Genomic DNA, 13,549 nt, shown 5'->3' with positions numbered 1-13,549 from the left:
AACCCTGGTTCAGGGTTCAGAGGGTGAGGTTCTACTGTGTGACCTTCAGCCTAAGGCCCCTTTGGTACCACCTGCATTGGTAGAGGATCTGATGCTCTCCAGTCGTCACATAAGGAAGGGGGAGAGGTTCCTGGGTCTCAGACCACAGGGCTGTGGGCCTCAGAGTGGAGGATGGAAGGTTGGGGGTTGAGGGTGACGGTCATCAGACTCAAGTGCAGTGGAGGGACTAGGTCCTGTGATTTGAGCCTTCCCTAGGTCACTTTGAAGACCTCACACCTGTGTTAACAGAAAAGGTGGGGCTCCCGGTCCTTTGCCAGTGGTCAGATACCAGTCCCTGGTACTGTGTTCCATCTGGCTGCTTGGAGCTCTAGGCTTTGAGACCTAGAGGGATGCCTGGACCTCACCTGTTCTCTGTGGCCTCCAGGTACCTCTGCTGCCTGAGGGCCATCCCTGCTATCAGGTGGGGAGGAAGGCTCTGTGCTCTGCCCTTTTCTGGTGTTTCTACATCCTATATGAATTTGGGGCTGGGAAGTTCTCTCCAAGGTTTGGTCCCGTCCTCCCCTCCCGGGAAATGACTTACCTTAGCCTTGTCAGGAAGACACAGCCTACGTGGCATCAACTCTTTGCTAGAGGGGCAGGGTGAATGTCCAGTGAAGGGTTGGCAAGAGATTCTATAACTCACCAAGACTTGGGTTCTAATCCCAGGCTTGTCCAATACTGGCTTTGTAACTTTGAACAAGTCCTGGAACTACTTGGAGCTTCATATCCTAATCCCTAACCTGGGTGATGATTTTTTGCCTTCAAGGAGAGGTATGAGGATTTAGGTAAAAGGAATAAGATGCCCAGCACTGGGCTTGGCATGTAGTAGGTGCTCAAATTAATGACTTCTAATTTCAGAGTCAATCCCCACGTCCCATCTTGGTGAGAGCTGTTTTTCCAAGTATCTCCATCAGGCATTTGGAGAAATAGAAGCATAGAGAAGTTAAGAAGTTAAGGTCTTTGGCTTGGCTGGCTCCAGAGGTGACAGGGACCCAGGACCCAGGAATTCCTGCTAAACCCAGGGCCCTCATCTGTGTATGTGCTGGCAGGATAGGCAGAAATCTCCCAATCTTGGCCAATGAAGATGCCTTGGTTCCAGGACCTCAGGCTGTAGGTAGCCTTCTGCCAAGGGATCCTTGAGCTCTCTGACAGGGTAGGACTCTTCCCCACCAACCTGCCCCATGGGGATGTGTGCCTAGGGAGGGAAGTGGGATATCCTCAGAGAATGAGGTGCAAAAGGACTTCCAGGAGGAGGAGGTCAGGGCCCTAGGTCGTCCTGCCTCCTAAAGTCTCTTTCCACCCTGGGGGTCTGGACCCCTGGGACGGGAGTGGGGTGGGAGTGAGGGGTGGGAGTGAGGGTGTAGAGTCTCCAGGAGAAGGGTGGCAAGAGGCAGGGAGCCTCAGGAAGAGATGGAGACACAGCGGTTGGGGTTGTGGAGGTAGACCTGAGCCTCAAGAGACAGACGGACATGCAAGCAGCGAGAGGGGCTGAGAGACGCACAGTCTGACCTGTCCGCTAGGCGGGCCAGGCCAGCTGACTCAAAGATCGCTACTAGGCGGGGCCGAAGAGGGGGCGGGTCCCTGTGCCTTCCCCGCCCTCCGCTCCCCGGGGCATCACGTGGGGGCCGGCGGAAGCGCCCGGCGGGGTGGGCGCGTCCCGCTTGCGGTCGCGAGTTTACGGCGGCTTGAGTCCGTGGCGGCGGCGGGACCCCGGTCCCCGGGTCCGCACGTGGAATCTTCGCCCAGAACAGGTAAGTGCGGCTGCTGGGGCCTCTTCCGTCCGCCGCCGTTTCGGCAGGTGTTGTCCGGAGTTTCCCCATTTCGCAGAAGGGAAAGCTGAGGCCGCACGCCGACCGTGCCCTCGGCGTCCACTTCCGCGGGTGTTTCTTCTGTCAGTTGTCGTCTCTGTCTAGTGATAGGGATGAGGGTCGCCTCCTGAGGATGCGTGGTCGGGCCAGAGGTGGCAGGGGAGGAGCGCGAACCGGCGGGAGAGGGGACTTCCAGCTCTTAGTCCTTTGGTATGAAGGCTCCCAGGAGCCGGAGCCAGCCAGCCCTCCGGCGCCTTGCTTTTCTCATCTGTGTGAAATGAAGGCTCCAGTGGCTCTCGTCTCGTTGAGCGCGGAGACCCTTACAGCTCTGAGCGTTCGTATGATCCTGTGCCCTGTACCTGGGGCTCCAGTGACCTTGGGCAGACTACTTCCGGTCTCTGCGCCTCAATTCCCCACCAGTAAATGGAGGCGTGACGTCCCAAGAGCCCCTACCTGGCCCAATTGCTGGAAAAAGAGGTGTGTGTTCACTGAATGGGGTCAAGCCCGGAGAGGGTTATTGGCACTGGAGAGAGCTGGCTTGGAGTGCAGCCTGGGGGCATAGGGTGGGTGTTTGGTCCCAGATCTCCAAGGGTGGTTTTTTGGTGTTTGGGGAACTCTGGTCAGGAGCCATTACAGTGTGGCTTTTGGCATATGCATTTCCCTCCTCCAAAGTTCCGGTCCTGGGGAGGCTTCCCTGATCTCCAGGCTTGGTTGGGGGTGGGGAGGTGCTACAGGGTGGTACAGATTTGTGGAGGTGCTCAGAAAGGACTTGACTGTGTGCTGAGTGAGCACCCAAGTCCAGACAGAGGCATCCAGGATGTCTGTCCTTGGAGAGCAGAGAGTGTCCAGGTTAGGGGAGACCTCCCAGCAAGCTCATTACAGAGTCACAGAGACAAGTGCAGACAGGTACTGAGGTAGAATCAGGGACTGGGACTCTTGGAGGCCCAGGGAAGAAGAGATGACTGGAATGGGCCTTGGCAGTTAACTGGCAATTAACAAGGATAAGGACCTTCCAGAGGACAGCACAGCTTGTGCAAAACCAGGAACGTTCATGGTATATATGAGAAATGGCAAGGAGATGGGTGTGACTGGAAGGGGTAGCTGGAGCTGGGTGTAGAGAACTCATCCCTGTGTTCCATGGCTGGTTAGGGATTGTCCAGACCCTGCCTCCCCATTCACCACTTGCTCACAGGAGTAGGGCAAAAGGTGAGGTGGAAGTGGGCAGAGGCCACCAGGGACCCAGATTGCCCCCACGCTTCATTGGGAGCATTCAGGCCCTCCCATTCAGCCCCAGCCGCACCCCCACCACCTCTCAGGCTCCAGCCATACTTTTGTGCACCTGAAACCTCAGCCCTTTGTGCAGGTTGCTTGTCTTCCCCACCCTCTTTCCCTAGAAATTTTCTCCCCATCCAAATCTCCTAGGTCCTTCGGAACTTCACAGGTGGGCTGCTTATTTCCTCCTCCTGCCTAGCCTTTCAGTCCTGCTTAGGGGCACAGCTTAGGAAAGATCTCCTTGGAGCTCTGTGGGGAAGGGGCCTGCAGAGCAATGGGGATGACTGGGATGTGGGGTAGTCCCTATACAGCCACCAAATACTACATGACCCTGCAAGTCCCCAAACTTCTCAGAGCCTCCATTTCTCCATCTGCAGGATGGGGTGATAAGTCTTCGTCTCATGCTCCAGAGAGAGACTGCTGGGGTAAGAATTGGGCCTGAGTCTAAATCCTGTCTGTGGCAGTGAGTGTTTGAATGAAGAAAAGAGAGAACCTAGAGGGAAGGGGTCAGTTCAGAGGGGTAAGGGGCCTCTGAGAGTCCTAGGGGCTAGTGGTAAACTAGCCTAGTGTCAGAGTAGGGCATCAGCTGAAGAGAGGGGAGTCCCTTCTGTTCTCTGGGGCCCTCCCCTCCCCACCCCTCTCTTCCTTTAGCCAAGCTCAAAGCCAGCCGGCCGATGCCCAAACAAGTAGCCTCTGTTCCCAGGGTGGGGGGAGGGGAGGCAGGCCCTGGGCTCCAGGCCCGCCTGTCCAGCACTGACCCTGCCGCTCACCCCCCATCCCCCGCCCTTCACTCTGGATCTTAACCCTTGGGCGTCTGGGATGGGCCCTGGGTTGCTTGAGGGCTCATACCCCTTGCCCACCAGCTGTCCCTCCACCCAAATTTAGGCTCTCAAGGGTTCTGTTGAAGCAAGAGGGGATGCTGTAGGACATGAGCTGGAAATGAAAAAGGAAGGAGGGAGCGGAGGTGGGAGCAGATAATATAGTCACGGACACTCAGAGACCACTTGGCCCAGAAGCTTTTTTCCCAGATGGAGAGACTGAAGCCAAGGGTCAGAGATCAGACCAGGATCACACATTGAGCCTTGGTGGGGGTCAGGACTGATCCGACTCCTGGTCTGAGCCCTCATGGGGAAAGAAGAGGGAAAGGGAGGGAGCTCTTCTTGATGTGAGTACCTATCATGTGCCTGACGCTGCACGTTTGTGCTTTTTATTTAACCTCACATCGTTCCATGAGACAGGGATCACCTTCCTGTAACATAGGGGAAGAGACTGAGAAAGAGCTGAGTAATCACATCTGTGAGAAAGATGTCAGTAAATAGACACATAGCACTAGTGTAGGCACTTTCATGTATATTAACCACTTTTGTCCTCCCGAAACCCCAGAAGTTAGGTACCATTCTGCAGATAAAAAGACTGAGGCATAGAGAGGTTAAGTAATTTGCCTAAATCATAGCAAATAAGTGGTAGAGGCAGGATCAGGACCCAGGAGTTTGTTGGCCTCCCTCGGCCTGATTTCCTCTCCCCTAGCCTGACCTTACTCCTTGAGCTCAGTCCAGGGTCCCACTCAGTGAGGGGCTTTCCCCTGGATGGTGGCCAAGGCAGCCTTGAGCAGAGTGTGACCCCAGCCAAGCAGACGCAGCCCTCGCTTAGGAGTAGAGTCCAGTCCCTTGGGTGGCCCCTCTCACCCCCTGCTCCAGTCTCAGTCTGCCTGGACTCATCCCCTTTCACAGCCCCGCACAGAGGGGTGTTTCATATTTCAGGAAGGGGTTCTGTGCTAAGCACGAGGATATGAGGGCCCTCAGAGATCCCCTATGAGTACAATGACCACAAAGCTCAGGGCCTTCTGCTGACTCGACACCAGAACGCCCAGCCCTGATCAGAGAGGCTATCTTGGCCACTTACCCTTGCTGCCATCAGGCCCCCAGACCTGTACGTTCCAATGAGGGCTCTGGGGAGGACGGCCCAAAGAGGCAGATGACCCCGGGTGTCAGGGACAGCTGGGGGTGGGGGACGGGGGCAGTGCATGGTTGGTCTTCCACATGACCTTCCTGTGGAATTTTTCCCTGTCTCAGCCTTTGGAACATAGAAGGTCTGTCCTGTAATGAGGACATCTGTCCCAGACATCGGGAAAATCAGAGTGGGTGGGAGGGGATGTGGAATTAAGTGACCAGTTTGATAACAGAATTATTGTTTAATGGTAGTGATAATAGTGGCAGTAGCTGCTGTTTCTTGGAGGCTTAGTACGTGCCGAGTACTGTGGAAGCATTTTTTGGTATCGATTTAATCCTCAACAGTTCTCTTGGAGTATGTGCCAGTTCCCATTTTACAGATGAGGAAACAGGCCCAGAAAGGTAAAGTGATTTGCCTGAGACCATCCATTACATAGAAGAGCTGGGAGCCTGAATTCCTCCTCTCCACAATGAGAACTGTGAGCACCGGGAGACACTGCAGACAGAGGAGATCCCAACCCCGTTCTACCCTGGGAGCTCCTAGTCTGGGTCGCAGGCAGTAGAGGGCCGCCTGGTCACGTGACGTTGCTGGCACCCAGCTGTGAGGATGGCATGCCTGCAAGGGCATCCTGCTTGTAGACGGGACTGACCGCTAGCAAGCCCTGAGCCCGCCCACGGGCCCGCCTCTAGGATGATGAGCATCTCTTGGAGACCTGCTCACTGCTCTCATCCTGTCCCGGCAGCCCTGGGCTTTGTTGAATACAGTGGTTCCCCCAGCCCCCATTTTGCTGATGAAGAAACTGAGGTCAGTAGAAGTTAAGTGACTTGCCCGTGTGGTCTCTCAGCCGAGGAAAGGGAGAGCTAGAGCCGGCACCCAGGCAGAGGCTCTGAGGCCTGCAGTCCACCTCCCTACCTGGGCCCCGGTCAGGGCCTCCTGGGCCTCTGAAGCCCTGAGCTTCCCTCAGACACTGCCCACCTGCCTTGTCACAGGGTCCAGATCTTTCTCCCTGACTGAACCGAGAACCTGAGTCCTCTTAAGGTGCCTGGGATATGGAACAACTGGATGTCAGTGACTGGATGAACAAACCTGGGAAACATGGTTCCAGAGCTGAGAGCCAAGAAGCAGGCACCAGCTGTGGTCAACAGTGTGGTGCTCAGTACCAGCGGGGTCCAGAGGACGATTCAGGGGTCAAGAGGCCACCCTACTCAGATGACAGGAGGGAGAAATGTGGCAAAATCTTCTTCCTTATTATCTTCATTGTGAGGGCAAAAAATGTGTGTGGAAGGGGGAGAAAGAGGAGGGTTGGGCCCTCTCACTGCTACTCCTCTGTCCCCATTCCCAGGGCAAGGAACTCGAGGTCACAACTTGGGATCTCAGCTGCTCGGGTCTCCTGGGAGAGTCTGGCCTGGCCGGGCCAGTCCTGGGGCAGGTCAGCCCCCAGGAAGGGGGAGCTATCACTGCATCTTGCTACTCCGTATGTCTGGGTCTCCTTTGCTTCCTTCCTTACTGCCCGAGAGGGCACTGCCCTGCTCCTGGACATCCTCTTCACCCTTTACCTCCTTTCCACAAAATGCCAGGGCCTGGGCTCTGGAGTCCTGTCCCTGACCTCTGGTTCAATGAGAGGCTTTGGACTGATCACTTCAATGAATTCAGCATCCCTCGATCTTCAGAGAGGGAGCAAGAAGCAGCAGTTTCCACAGCAGTCTCTAGGTGTGGACAGATCAGGACAGGAACCAATCAAACAGAGCAGGTGAGGTGGGGTAGAGGGCCTTCTTCGTTCCGCTTCACTCCCACCCACCCTCTCCTCACATTGAGCAGCTGGGATTTTAGGATTCTGAGTCTGAGATTCTAGGCATTGGGGATTCAAGGATTCTAGAGCTTTGTGTGCTGGCGATTCCCAGCCTCTGAATTTCCAAAAATCTGGGTTCCAAGAGCCTGCAAAGCCTCGAATTGGGCTGGATAGACCCTAAGTTGAGGCTGAGTCCTGTGCCACACCTTGGCCGGCTGGTACCAGACAGACAAGGCCCGGAGTTTCTCAGCATTGCTTCTGGAGGCCTGTGGCACAGCTGACCCCCAGGTTCTGTGTGCTGTCTATACCCACCACCCCCAGCATGTGCACCCAGCTGTCTCCTTTCAAGAAATCCGAGAACCGGACCCTGGAAGGGACGAGGTGGTAGCGGAAGAGATAGCCATCTTGGTGGAGAATGGGGAGGGAATGGACAGGGGCCACAACTCCTCTTCATTTGCTGGCAGTGGGGCTGTCGTGCTGGATACCAGGATGGGGTTAAGGGGAGGCCCAGGGAGGGCTGATGGCTGGTTGGGTCACAGAGCAAGGTCTGGGTCACACTGCTGGGGGAGCCAGGTCCTCCCAGGGCCAACGTGGAATGTGGCTCAGCAGGCCCAGGTCCAGTCTTGGAGGGCAGAGCCAGGCTCAAGGGCCCTGACAGAGTGGTGGACAGAGACCTGAGCCTGGGAGCCAGAAGGGAGGCACTCTGCCCCTCCTTGGGGCAGGGACGCCGGGCCTTGGCTCAGGGCCTTTGGATATTTCACAATGCTGCCACACCCACCCACTCCTTCCGGTGCCCATCTGAGCCTATGGGCATAGCAGCTGCCCTCAAAGGGCCTTGGGCATGAGAGTGGGAGCTGCCTCGTGGGGAGGAGACCTGTTTCCTCCCCATGAGGGAAGTGCCTTCCTCCTGGAAGACTTCCTGACTGGGTAAGCTCCTTCCTCGGTTGTGCTTCCCATCTCCTTTCTGCTCCACGTCCTTCTGGGCAGGCACCGTGCGTGTGTCCGTGTGTGAACGTGTGTGCTCCTGGGCCCAGACGCGTCCTTGGAGGACCTGCGATTTTGCCTGCGTGCAGGTGTTAGCATTCCATGTCCCGGTGGATTGGAGTAGGAAGTGCCAGGCTTTGCACTCCTTGATATGCGAACTGGGTGAGGCTTTTTTTTTCCTTTAAGTTTACTTATTTATTTTGAGAGAGAGAGCCATCAGAGGAGGGACAGAGAGAGAGGGAGAGAGGGAATCCCAAGCAGGCTCTGTGCTATGAGTGCAAAGCTCAACACGGGGCTCGATCCCATGAACCATGAGATCACGACCTGAGCCGAAATGAAGAGCCAGACGCTCAACCAACTGAGCCACCCAGGTGCCCCCTGGGTAAGGCTTTTATCTGTTTGAGTGGGGACCTTCATCCAGGCAGGCCGCTGTCAGTCTGCAGCTGAAATACCATAGTTTGTTCCCCAAAGCCACCCCAGCAGCCTGGTGGGGAGAAAGGGGCCTCCCGGAGGGCAGGGGTGGGGACTGGGCTTTGCCAGATGACAACAGGACGGCTTTGGGGTGGGGTCCGTCTTGCTTGCTGAAGGGGTGCCAGAGCCTCAGCTGAAGGCCTGCCTCTCCCCTCAGACTGGGGCTCTTCCTCCTCCTCCTGTCTCCTCGGCTCTAAAGATGGATGTGCTAAGTCTAGGGAGACCAAAGATTCAGGGAGCATCTAGTTGTTCTAGTGGTTCTGTTCCAGTTTCTGTTTCAGGACGTGAACCAGGACACTCATCTGCCTCTACTGCCAGTGGCCTGAAAACCCACATCTTTCAGTGCTGGGCTGGCCTAGCCTATGTGGAGTAGGGGGGTTGCTCTAGTAACTTCGAGGTTACCTGAGGGGACTGTCCCCTCCCAGTTCTTCCAAGAAACAGGCTAGTGGAAGGACGGAGGGGTTCAGTCTGGGGGGTCTAGGTCCTGGTCCTGACTGGTTAGTTTAGTTTCTTGCACCGCTCTAGGGCTCACTTTCCTCTTCTGGAAGAGGGGAGGGTTGGATAAGGTGGTTCCTAAGTGCCTAAGGGGCAGGTGGTTGGGGGGTGTGGAAAGCTGGGGGAAGGCAGGGCTGGGTGTGTAGTAGACAGGAGGTTAGAGCTGTAACTGGGTGAGCACAAGGGGAATGAGAAGTGCCTGATTTAGGAGGCCAGAAGCCAGGTTCCAGCCACACTCTGGCCACTGATGGCAGTGTGACCTCGGGCAAGTCATCACTTGCCTGGGCTACTTGCTTTCTGTGTATAAAATTGGGAGATGCTCATTCAGTCAACAGAAATTCACTGTGTGCCAACCTCAGGCTGGTAGTAGGGGATGCAGGGTAATCAGATCCTGGTCCTGCTTTCGAGGAACACCCAGCCAGGTCTGGCGTGAGAGTGTGTGTGTGTATATGTGACACAGTCACAGATAGTGACATCCCAATGTGATCAGGACTGTGGCCATGGGAGTCAGAGACTGCTCCCCAGAGCACGTGACACTTGGACTTGAAAGGCAAAGTAGAGAATGATGTTCCAAGCAGAGGGAACAGTATAAGCAAAGACCTGAAGGTAAAGTGTCAGGCAGCAGGAGTGGAGGGAATGAGATGGGTGAGGAGTAAGAGGCAGGAGCCGGAGGGTGGAGTCCCTTTGAACCCTTCTGGGTGTTAGTCATGGAAGGGGTAGGCATGGCAGAGAGGGTGGGGGCTGGTCTCTGAGACTCCTGGAAGTCTAGGGAGGTTCTGACCTGCTCTGGAGAATGGTTGAGGGGTGGGCAGCACGAGGGGGTCTGAGAGTCAGCACTTCCTCTCTGTGGGTGAGGGCTCCCCGAGTAGTGTTTGTCAGGCCAGCACAGCAGGAAGTAGCTAGGGCAGCCTCAGGTGGAGAGAAAGGGCAAGCCTAGCCACAGAGGGGGCCAAGGAACCTCAGAGTTGAATCTTTGACTCCTAAAACTCCAGTCTGAACCTTGACACCTGCTTCGTCCAATCATCCCTCTCCCTACCCGTGTCACAGGCCCCTGTGCCAAGCTCACCTGACTGAGGTGAGCCAGGCCTGTGTGGACATCCATTCATCCATTCTTCCGGTGGCCAAACGCGTCTAGCCGCTGGGGATAGGGCTGTGAATGAGACAGTGCCCTTGTCCTCCAGTTGAGGATACTGACAATGAACAAATAAATATGTAATACAGTAGTGTAATCCAACAGTGATAAGTGGCATCCAAATATGTAATCCAATAGTGATAAGTGAGATGCTGAAAATCACACAGGATCAGGGACTCATAGGGGCACATTTTTAGGTAGAGTGTTCAGGGAATGATGGTCTTGCATTTGAGAAAATGCTGGGAAAAGTATGGGAGTGAGTCATCAGATGTCTGGAAAAGCATTCCAGGCAGAAGGAGCGCCAGTGCCCAAATCTGAGGTAAGAGCACACAGAGTGGGTTGGAATAGCAGGAAGGAGACAGAGGCAGTAGGGACAGACCATGGACCCTGGTAGGCCATGTGCTGGCTTTGGCTTTTAGTCTGAGGGAGGTGGGAAGTCACTGGGGAGTGAGAACTGGTCAGATTTGGGCTGTATTTCGAAGGCATACGTTTATTCCTCCGAAGCCTGCAAGGTGGAGCTGTCATAATCCCCATTATACAGATGGTAAAATAGAGACTTAGAAGTTATATGAATTTCCCAGTCTCCCAGTGGTAGGCACCCCAGTGCGCCTGACTATCTGCCTGCCCCACGATGCATCCCCGAAGCACCTTGCTTACTCATCCAGGAGGGTGCTTCCTGTTGTCTGGACAGCAAAGGCAAGTGTCTTAGCATAGCCTTCAAGGCCCTTCTTAGCTTGCTCCTTCTCTCTTGCCCACCTGACCTCCCTGAATCTGCCCTGCTTTCTGCCTGTCTCTGCACTGTGCCCTATGAGGAGATGAGTAGAAAGAGGGGCCCAGGCAGCCCTTTGTTCAGATTCTGGCTCCTGTGTTATTTTAGGCAGGTTACTTAACTTTTCTGAGGCTTTGTTTTTTTCTCATCTGTAAAGTAGGCTAAAAAACCATCCACTTTCTAGACTGTCATGAGGAAACAATCCGTGTACTGTGTTTAGCACAGTGCCTGATGGTAAGCACTCCATAATCACAGCCTTCTGTTGTTTTAGACAGGGATGGCTGGCTCATATAAGTGGGTTAGAATGTTCTCTGTGAGTTGGAGAGGAGAGGCTGAGTCAGGGAATCTTCCTATATGTTGTCTGACTATATAGTTGGGGAGGCTGAGATCACACATGAAATTGGAGGCCAGAGCCTTTGCAGCTGGTCCTTTCTAGCCCCTGCCCTGCCAGTCTGCTCACCTCTACCCCATCAGCACAGACCACTTCCCCTTTCAGGGGCCAGCAAGCAAGGGGCCTGCTTATCTTCTGGCTTCTCCATTCCAGGGGCCACCTGGGGGGATGGCAGGTTCGGGTCCCTGTTCTCCAGGGCTGCTAGTTCCAGGATGTAAGGGAGCCCACCAAGTCTCTCCTCCTGGATGAGTGAGCACATCAGGTTCTGGGGCAACTCGGGATAGAGTCAGGCAGCCTTCTGTCCCTCTCCCCAGGGCCAGGGCTAGCCCTCAACCCTTCTGAGGGTCCCGGTACCTGACTCTTGTTCTGTCTGCTCCTGCTGCCTGGGAGTCTGTCAGTAGACCTGTGTACTCCCACCCAGCATGTGGTCAGCCCTGTTTCTTCCTGTTTCACACTCACTCATTTGTAGTGTTAAGAACCCCTTCTCTCCCCGACCCCTGTCTTAGGGGGCAGTGGACACACAGAAGGATCTTTCTGGGGTTACCCTGTGGCACCTTGGGCCTCCCCCTTACCCAGCACTTTCGTTGAGGGAGGTGCTCCCTGCCCTGCCTGGGAAGCCCCCAGCTCAGTAGAGGACTCTCTGTGACTGAACCAGGGGACCAGGCCACAGTCCAGTGTGCTCCTGCCGGGGGTGTCCCAGGTCTCCACGGTGCTATGGGGCTGATCTGAGCTGCACCTGAACGGTGACATGGGCTGGAGCACGGGGAACGTGGATGTGGGCGAGGGCTCTGGGGTAGGGTTAGGTGAGGAGCTCTGCCTTGGGGACAGTTACAGGGTAGGCTGGTGGGTGTGCTGGCTAAAGGTGGGCTGAGGACAGAAGAAGGGAAGAGGGCCCAGAGATCCAGACTGGGCCTGGGGAGGCCTGGGGTGGATGGGAGCAGTGGGATAGAGAGGGGGTGTGTGTCAAAACAAGGTAATGAAGAGCTATAGGAGAAATGGGAGGGGGTGGTCCAGAATGGTCCATTTGGAGATGGTTGGCCAAGTCATGTGTCATAGACTTTGACAAGGCCTAAACCCCAAGTCATTGTTCGGCTTCGTGTATTTGCAAGTGAGGTACTCCAGATATTCACACTTCATCCCATACCTTTCTCCCTATCTGACCCTCTCTAGGGTGGGGCTTGGGCATGAGGGGGCCCTGGGTGAGGTTTGGGGGGAACGTGGGTGACGCTCGGCACTAGGGTGGGGTCAGATGCTGTCTAGAGGACAAACCACAGGGACCCTGGAGTCTCATGTTTACTAGTGGACCTCAGTGCATTTCCCATCTGAAAGTCCCTGGGCTGCCCTCTGCTACTGACCTCCATGTCCTAATGAGGGGGACCTTATTTGCTAAGCTGTGTCTTAGACCTTTGGGAGGATAAGCCGTGGTGGGAGGGAGGAAGTTTTGGGTCTCAGTTTCCCATTCTCTGGTCCAGATGGTCCAGGAAATCAGTCTCATTTATAATAGTTCTCTTAGTGGTCTGTTCGTGTTACATTTAAAATCATAGAGCTGGTGGGGCACCTGGGTGGCTCAGTCGGTTGGGCGTCCGACTACAGCTCAGGTCATGATCTCACAGCTTGTGAGTTCGAGCCCTGCATCCGGCTCTGTGCTGACAGCCCAGAGCCTGGAGCCTGCTTCAGATTCTGTGTCTCCCTCTCTCTCTGCCCCTCCCCCACTCACGCTCTGTCCCTCTCCTTCAAAAATAAATAAACATTTTTTAAAAATTTAAAATCTGGAGCGCCTGGGTGGCTCAATCGGTTGGGTGTCTGACTCTTGATTTTGGTTCGGGTCATGGTCTCACGGCTTGTGGGATTGAGCCCCTCATCTGGCTCAGTGCAGAGCCTGCTTGGGATTCTCTCTCTCCCTCTCTCTGTGCCCCTTCCCTGCTCATTCTCTCTTTCTCAAAAATAAATAAATGAACATTAAAAAAAGAACATAAAGCTACTTTATATTGTTTTGAGGAACGAACTGGGGCAAACTCAATTCTAATAGACAAGATACTTTTGTCATTTGGTCTTCTAATTATAAAAGTGATACACAACTATAAAACTTTAAACAGTACAGACAGGAAGGTTGTAGAAAGGGATGGTCTTTCAAGATTGGATTGGGAGTTAGGGCTAGGCCTGAAATTCAGGTCAAGGATGTCTCCTTTCCCTTGGTCTTTATTGTGCCTTGGTCATGAATAAACCTGGTTTTATATTTGATTAGGGTGATGCTGAATGGGCTGCCCCAAGGAGGTTGTTAAGATGTCCTGCCTCTCACCAGGTCCACTGTGTGTGTTGCACATGTTGTGCACTGTCCAAGGGTACCTGGTCAGAAGGGGGTGAGGTGAGAGCTGGGAGGGGGGTACTGAAACCTACTAGCCTGTCCTCCCTGCTGAGCTTCACATCCCGCTGTGGGGCCCCTGAAGGA

At 54.8% G+C, this 13,549-nt stretch overlaps 1 protein-coding gene across 1 annotated transcript in view; it reads left to right on the top strand.

The window, feature by feature from the left end:
• Positions 1-1,662: 1,662 nt before the first annotated feature.
• The window catches only part of ARAP1 (ArfGAP with RhoGAP domain, ankyrin repeat and PH domain 1), a 67,113-nt gene continuing 55,226 nt past the window's right edge, over positions 1,663-13,549 (top strand). Inside the window, 1 exon segment of the mRNA XM_053900067.1 lies at positions 1,663-1,790. The gene's annotated coding sequence lies outside the window, so the exon portion shown is untranslated.

This window comes from Panthera pardus, unplaced genomic scaffold (genome assembly GCF_024362965.1).
Source record: "Panthera pardus isolate Hobbes unplaced genomic scaffold, ASM2436296v1 HiC_scaffold_12, whole genome shotgun sequence".
NCBI classification, from domain to species: domain Eukaryota; kingdom Metazoa; phylum Chordata; class Mammalia; order Carnivora; family Felidae; genus Panthera; species Panthera pardus.
Note: the sequence above shows the minus strand (reverse complement) of the source record. Positions and strands in the feature narration are given on the sequence as shown.